General features: G+C 44.0%; 1 protein-coding gene across 1 annotated transcript in view; it reads left to right on the top strand.

Annotated features, from left to right (window-relative positions):
* The first annotated feature begins 2,919 nt into the window (after window positions 1-2,919).
* Window positions 2,920-8,014, top strand: part of HPGDS (hematopoietic prostaglandin D synthase) — a 30,386-nt gene continuing 25,291 nt past the window's right edge. The window contains exon 1 of the mRNA XM_076337639.1: window positions 2,920-2,978. The gene's annotated coding sequence lies outside the window, so the exon portion shown is untranslated. The remainder of the gene's footprint in view (window positions 2,979-8,014) is intronic.

Genomic DNA, 8,014 nt, shown 5'->3' with positions numbered 1-8,014 from the left:
AGGCCTGCATGGATGAACAAGGAGCTCCTGGACAAACTCAAACACAAAAAGGAAGCCTACAGAGGGTGGAAGCAAGGACACGTAGCCTGGGAGGAATACAGAGAAATTGTCCAAGCAGCCAGGGATCAGGTTAGGAAAGCTAAAGCCCTGGCAGAATTAAATCTGGCCAGGGACATCAAAGGCAACAAGAAAAGCTTCTACAGGTACGTCGGGGATAAAAGGAAGACGAGGGAAAATGTGGGCCCTCTCCGGAACGAAATGGGAGACCTGGTTACCCAGGACACGGAGAAGGCGGAGGTACTCAATGACTTTTTTGCCTCAGTCTTCACTGGCAAGCGCTTGAGCCTCACCGCCCAAGCTGCAGAAGGCAAAAGTGGGGACTGGGAGAACGAAGAGCCGCCCAGTGTGGGAGAACATCAGGTTTGAGACCATCTAAGGCACCTGAAGGTGCACAATTCCATGGGACCTGATGAGATCCACCCGCAGGTCCTGAGGGAACTGGCAGATGAAGTTGCTAAGCCACTATCCATCGTATTTGAGAAGTCGTGGCAGTCCGGTGAAGTTCCCACTGACTGGAAAAGGGGAAACATAACCCCCATTTTTAAAAAGGGAAAAAAGGAAGACCCGGGCAACTACAGGCCAGTCGGTCTCACCTCTGTGCCTGGGAAGATCATGGAGCAGATCCTCCTGGAAGCTATGCTAAGGCACATGGAGGACAGGGAGGTGATTCGAGACAGCCAGCATGGCTTCACCAAGGGCAAGTCCTGCCTGACCAACCTAGTGGCCTTCTATGATGGAGTGACTACATCAGTGGACATGGGAAGGGCTACGGATGTCGTCTATCTGGACTTCTGTAAGGCCTTTGACACGGTCCCCCACAACATCCTTCTCTCTAAACTGGAGAGGTATGGATTGGATGGGTGGACTGTTGGGTGGGTGAGGAATTGGTTAGATGGTCGCATCCAGAGGGTAGTGGTCAACGGCTCAATGTCCAGATAGAGATTGGTGATGTGTGGCGTCCCACAGGGGTCCGTATTGGGACCAGTACTGTTTAATATCTTCATCAATGACATAGACAGTAGGATCGAGCGCACCCTCAGCAAGTTTGCAGATGACACCAAGCTGAGTGGTGTGGTTGACATGCCAGAGAGACGGGATGCCACCCAGAGGGACCTGGACAAGCTGGAGAAGTGGGCCTGTGTGAACCTCATGAGGTTCAACAAGGCCAAGTGCAAGGTCCTGCACCTGGGTCGGGGCAACCCCCGGTATCACTACAGGCTGGGGGATGAAGGGATTGAGAGCAGCCCTGCCGAGAAGGACTTGGGGGTACTGGTGGATGAAAAGCTGGACATGAGCCAGCAATGTGCGCTCGCAGCCCAGAAGGCCAAGCGTATCCTGGGCTGCATCAAAAGAAGCGTGGCCAGCAGGTCGAGGGAGGTGATTCTGCCCCTCTACTCTGCTCTGCTGAGACCCCACCTGGAGTCCTGTGTCCAGCTCTGGAGCCCTCAGCATAAGAAAGACACGGACCTGTTGGAGCAGGTCCAGAGGAGGGCCACAAAAATGATCAGGGGGACGGAACACCTCTCCTATGAAGAAAGGCTGAGGGAGTTGGGGTTGTTCAGCCTAGAGAAGAGAAGGCTCCGGGAAGACCTTATAGCAGCCTTCCAATATTTAAAGGGGACTTATAAGAAAGCTGGGGACAAACTTTTTAGCAGGGCCTGTAGCGACAGGACAAGGGGGAATGGCTTTAACCTAAAGGGGGGTAGATATAGACCAGATATAAGGAAGAAATTTTTTACGCTGAGGGTGGTGAAACACTGGCACAGGTTGCCCAGAGAGGTGGTGGGTGCCCCATCCCTGGAAACATTCCAGGTCAGGTTGGACGGGGCTCTGAGCAACCTGATCTAGTTGAAGATGTCCCTGCTCATTGCAGGAGGGTTGGACTAGATGACCTTTAAAGGTCCTTTCCAACCCAAACTATTCTATAATTCTATTAATGGTGGAGCTACAAGGATCTGGCACCTCCTCATCCCAGGGGAGAGCTCTTTCGTTACCACTGCTCTCTGCACCTGTGAAGAACACCCACAACCGTTTATTTATACAAAGTGAACGAGGCTTCAAAGCAGATTTGTGTGGTACACATCAGACCTATCTCTTTAGCACCAGAAAGCTTTGCTCCAACGCTGCTGCGTTCTGGTCACACACAAAGAAGAAAGCAAAGCACAGCAACATTGAATGGGCTTTGTTAAGGTCAAAGTACAAATTAATTGGAAAAAGAAAAAACAAACAAAAAAGTGCAACATCCACAAGTGGTGAGAAGCAGTAACATCACAGAACTGTAGCAACTAATGTGCATTACTCATAGACAGAGTTTGCTCGAATCCTCTTCCCCTTCTTCACTCATAACAGCAAAAGAAAAAATCTTAAATCTCTTTGTTCTTTATGACAAAGGCCTGGAAGATTTTTTGGTTTTGTTTTTTTTTTTTACTTTTTTTATTTCTTGCTGCTCTGTTTTAATGAGATTGCAGATATTTAAGGCATTGTTCTATAATTAGATCAGATACTAGAGGGCTTCACATTAGTTAGAAATAATTTAAGACAGCCGTTTCTTGGCTTGCTTCACACTTTTTACATTTAAAAAAAAAAAAAAATCATCTGACTCAGCTCCCCAGTGTCTGTCTTTTTTTTTTTAAATGTCACTTTAAAGTATTTCTTGCCCTTGAATACAAGCTGAAAAACTCCAGTACTCAATTTACTGTACTAGCCCAAAAAAGTAACAAAGCTTTCTTGTTATCTGAGGGAATGATGCATTTGCTTTGTATGTGTGAGAGGGGGGAGAGAAAGAGTCATGATGGCATACTTGTCACGGGGAGTGGTTTGCATATTAATAAACAGTATATATGAGCCTTTTCCACTGAGGCCGGCACTCAGAGGGATTCCTGTGCACTGAGGAAAGGACCACGTATCGCTGCACCAGAGTGAGTTCTGTTTCGGCTTTGCTTACTGCCACAGTCTGGCTCCTCTCTTTCCCCTTTCTTCTTCTAATCCTATTCTGCCCTCCCTAGGGCTACTGTTATACCAGCTGCGTGGGGGTTATTCTTGTCAATTATGCTACATGTAGAGCAAGTACTGAGAGTATTTCATTTTTAGAGTTTTGTTAGGTTTATTCAACATAAGTCTCTGACTAGTGCTACTGGCATAGCGAGGGATAACCATGAGCTCTACACATTGGCTGCAAGTGTAACTCAAGTACCCCACCTATATACCTTCTTTGCTACTTACAGGCATCTTTAAACTGCCTGCTGTGCTTAAGACATCTGTACAATCACATGCACTGCTACAATCAGACTTCAAAAATTATGGACTGCTTTTCTAGAGGGAAAAAGGCAGATCACTAGCCTGTTGTTACAGCAAGCCCCCGTTTCTCACCAGTGCCTGATGCTATCAGTACCGAGCTACTTTGATAATCAGGATACGTGTCAGAGAGACACCTTCCAGAGAAAAGACAATCTCATCAGTATAGCAGCAAAAAGTTGGTGTGGGGAAGCTCCTGGCATTCTGCAGGGAGTTATATGAGTTATATGCCTCCACTTATGTAACCAAACCAAATCTAGGCTAATGTCAGAGGAATTAGATGAATATTAAGCGGCACCAACCAATTCTTCCAGGTCACTTTTGTGCACTGTTCTGTCCATTTTCCAAATTCCTGTCTTCTGGTTCGCCAATGGATTAACATACTCTCGTCCTAACTCCCACCATTATTCTATAGAGGAAAACCTCCTCCATCTGCTTCCACTTGCTATATTTTTCTCCTTTTCAGAACTCACAGGGTTTTTTTGCTGTTGATTTTTGTCTTTTACTCCAAAATGATATTCTGAATATCTGTTCAGGTTTTTTTTTCTTTAAATTCTAACTGCCGTCATTTGCCTGTGGTACATAATCCTCCTGCACACGTTTCCTCTGTTAAAAGCCATCCTTTATTCACTGCTCATTTCAAACTATCTGAGCAAACAAACTCTAGCTCTAAAGTTTTTTTCCTGGATTTCTATGCTCCTTAGAACTGTTTGTAAACACTGGTACTTTCGTACTCAGAAGTTGCAACTTTTTTAAAGAAAAAAAAAAATTAGACACAGAGGTCTTTTGCAACTTTACTTTTGTTTATTCTTTTATTTTCTTTAATCCAAAATAGAATCCACCTCTCCCTAAAAATGCATACATAGTGTGAATTACTCCCTGGTGCAGATGCACACGTGCCCAGACACAATCAAATCTATTTGGATATAAATAAGACTGAAGCTCTCCAAATTTTAAATGGAAAATATACACAAAGTAATTCTTAGAGTTCTGGATTTGTGCACACGCAAGCATGTTAGCAGTCATCTTCAGTGCAGCACACTCCTGTGTCACCAACAAACATACGCTGCTGCTCTAAGGGTTGGCTCTTAACATTTCTGCTGGTTGTTTGCCATACACAACCTTCTACTACACAGTTAGAAAGCAGAAGTAATTGAAGACAATGCTCACTTTCAAAATACCTTTGACCAAAATCTCACTGGCAAGTAATTACACTGCCTATGAGCCACTGACATATTGCTGGTGTTGGATTAGCAAGTGGCATGCCATGCTACTAAAAGCTATGCTTATTCACATCAGCTTATCATATACGCTGCAAATCTCAAAACAGGTGAATTTTTTACCCTTTTGCCAGTTAGCCCAAGGGGTGGGAGAGAAATAATCTGCCAAATCCTACATATATATTTTAAAGTGTCATCATTTTAAAGAACCTCACTTATGTGGAGTTGATCTGCTAAAATTCCCATAAAATAAGCCACTACAATGAACTGAAAAAATGAAATGCTTAATTTCGCACCTCTTTAAAAGCAACTAAAAGCATTGCTGGAATGACTCTGTAAAGCATGAGCATGAAATGGGATAGGAGAGAAAAGAAGGACATTCAGATGCATCAGACACAAATCTACACTTTGGATTTGGGTAGCAGATGGCAAAGGGAGAAGGAGAACAAAGAAAGGTATACAGAAAGGATGGTTCGAAAGGTCTCACAATCTTTCTTTAGTTGATGTTAGACAACAGGAAAGAACAAATATGGGACACCAGTGTCTGTAACCTGTATGCCTCAGATATATGAGAGTTTTGTGCCAGAGTACTCTGGAGCAGAGCAGGGAACCTGCAGCAATGGGCACTGCCCCAGAGCCAGACTCTGCCTGGTGTTTCCATGAGCCAAGGTGAGATTGGCTGCAAACTGCTCCTCAGACACTACATTCTTCTTAAGTGTAGGGACACACAGGTTGGGGTTTTACATACCGAGCAGTTTGTGACCATAAGGCATGGGGTCTTGGACGCTTTCAGCTTATGGCCAAATCTAGGTGATCCCCCAAGGCTTCTGGGCAGGTGTTGCTCAGGGCTGTGGGTCCACACTTCCCAGTGCTGGTCCTCGCAAGAAGTCTGGCAATGTCCAAAGAGCACTTTAGCGAGGTCCTTGGTCTCCCCAGGCTCACTCTGGCTGTGAAAACAATTTCAAAATATCTGAAAATACATGAGATCTGTGCCCCAGCCCAGGGCGCTGGTGCCTCCTGGGCAGGGTGGTATGTGCCAGGCATCCTATGGCAGAGCAGGATGACACCAGGAATTCATGACCAGAAGGCCTGGTGAGTGGTGCTGGAAAACTCTGCAAAATGAATAAAACTTTGCTCAGTCTCAGCCATCCTGCCTACAGGGAACATATGTCGTCCTGAAAAACCTACCTAATCCTTCTTCTTTCATGCCTGTAATTTTGTTTATTTTTGGCAAGTTGTACAGCGGATTCACAACATGAGACAGTTCGAGAGCAAGGTAGCTGAGACTAGCAGGGGGAAGGAGTTGGCATTCATACTCCCTCTTGTACATATACACAGACACACACATACACATGGCTGGGATAGGAAAACAGGTCATTTTTTCACATCCAAGGAAAGATGCTAGGTGGCCAAGACAGTTGTTATACAAATTCCTGTGCTGGACAAGCTTGAGAGTTCAGGAAATGGACATGAAATCATCCTTGCAAAACCAGCAGCTGCCTTTGGAGAGCTGACTAAACCACTTAACACACAGCAACGTGACTCGCAACTGCACTCTTTGCTTTGTAGGGATATTGTGAGGGGGTGCCGATTTATCTGAAGACTACAGAGACAGATGCAAGGCATGAATTTTACGGGAATGTCTGGTGTTGGCAAGAATTACAATTCTTTAGGCATTTGTTCTACCACAAAATGCTTCAGGGAATTCTTAAGACATCTGATGAGGAAATAAAAGACTTAAATAGTCCCTCCCGAGAAATTACCCTACACCGCTCCTTAGTCTGCATCTTTCCTGAGATCTATCCTCTTGCAATTTTATGTATTTCGTGGTCTCAAGTGTGCAATTTATTCATTTGAAGTTCATTACAGCTTGGGAGGTTGCACAAAACAATTTTAAAAGTTATTTACATAAAATCGGGGCCAAGCAGTTGCAAATCAAAAGACTGAGGATCAGACAGAAAGCAAAGTCATCACAGTTGCTCAGGCCCTAAACCAAAGAGACTGGCATGCAAGGCAGGAGCGGCAGCACGCTGCCGAGGCAGCCCAGTGAAGCCCTGTCCATCACCGCCTCTCTGCCTCCTTGTACCTGCTGACATGTAAGTGATCTCTTATTCATTTCAATTAAAATGAATGGGGTGAACTTCAAATACCTGAATTCTTATCGTTTTGACTGCAGTTGCCTGAGGGGCAGTCACATGAAGAGCAGCAGCTACAAAAGCAGCTTGGAGAAACCCAGTAGACCCTGGCATTCTCATTCAACACCACAGTGACCATCCATCTAAACAGTTTTCACACTGGTTTTCAAAAAAACTCTCAGAATAAGTACTTTTCCAATCCTCTGCTTTCACCGAGATGTGTTTTTTCCCTGTATCCTTGAAGGATTTTTCTAGAGCTCCAGTTTCCCGCATGTGCTTGTAGCTATGCATATATCTAATCTTGAAAATCAGGCTAAGGAGTATCAGGATGCAACTATTACATTTGAGATTTGTTATTTCAAAACTCAACCCTACATCAAATTGCATAAACATTTACTTCAGATTATTTGTGTATTAAACAGAAAAGAGTGTGCAGTTTTTTTCTCTTTTCCCTCCAAGGTCCAGATTGCTATCTAGCATAGAAAAAGAAAGGATCAAATTAAAATGTTTATTTTCTGTAATGGGGGCAGAGCGGGAAAAGAGACCATTGCTTTTCGGAGAGTGTATGTCAAACTGAGAGCTGACAGGAATTAGAATTACTCAAAGCCTTTCATTTTACTCTGTGTCAAAATACAGACTGCTGTGGAAATCTTCCACTAGAAGATTTGCAAAGTCTTGCATTAATCTGCCAATATTCTCCAATCCTTCTCCTCCAAAAACAGGGCAGAGATTTTCTTATTTTCTTCGTTAAAGAAGAATTAATAAAAAAATCTTTTGGCAGAAAAAAACCCACAAACTGAAAAATCATTACTGTTTTTAGCTTTCAAAGGCTGAAAATATCTCTTAAGCCTCTAATATTTTTGACTCCGTGTTAAAAGCAGGAGTTCATGCTCAAGAAAAGGGAAACGAGCATTTTTCCTTTTCACTGTGCAATAAGAGAGGATCATCCTGATTCATCAATTCTCTGTTTCCTAACGGGAATCCCCAAGTCATTACCTTCCCCATTCAATGGGTGCGTCACAGAAGATACCTACTGTACCCCTCAGTTTTTTTCAGGGAAAGACAAATATTATTTGTCTTAGTGTTACTTATATGTGGATAAACAGCTTGGACTAAGCCAGTGCCTTCGCCAGGCAGAGTCGCCAACCTTCCTCACAGGCAGGGAGTCAGAAGGGCGACCCAGTTCTTGCTGGCACGGATGGATTTCTCACCATCAAACTGTTTTCTCTCTAAAAAGGACCAATACATCGCTATTTCTGTCTGTAATTTCAGCTCTGAATTTAGACATAAAATATAAACACAGAG

The sequence above is a fragment of the Aptenodytes patagonicus genome, chromosome 4 (genome assembly GCF_965638725.1).
Source record: "Aptenodytes patagonicus chromosome 4, bAptPat1.pri.cur, whole genome shotgun sequence".
Lineage (NCBI taxonomy): Eukaryota > Metazoa > Chordata > Aves > Sphenisciformes > Spheniscidae > Aptenodytes > Aptenodytes patagonicus.
The sequence above is the reverse complement of the archived record's forward strand: the minus strand, read 5'-3'. Positions and strand labels throughout refer to the sequence as shown.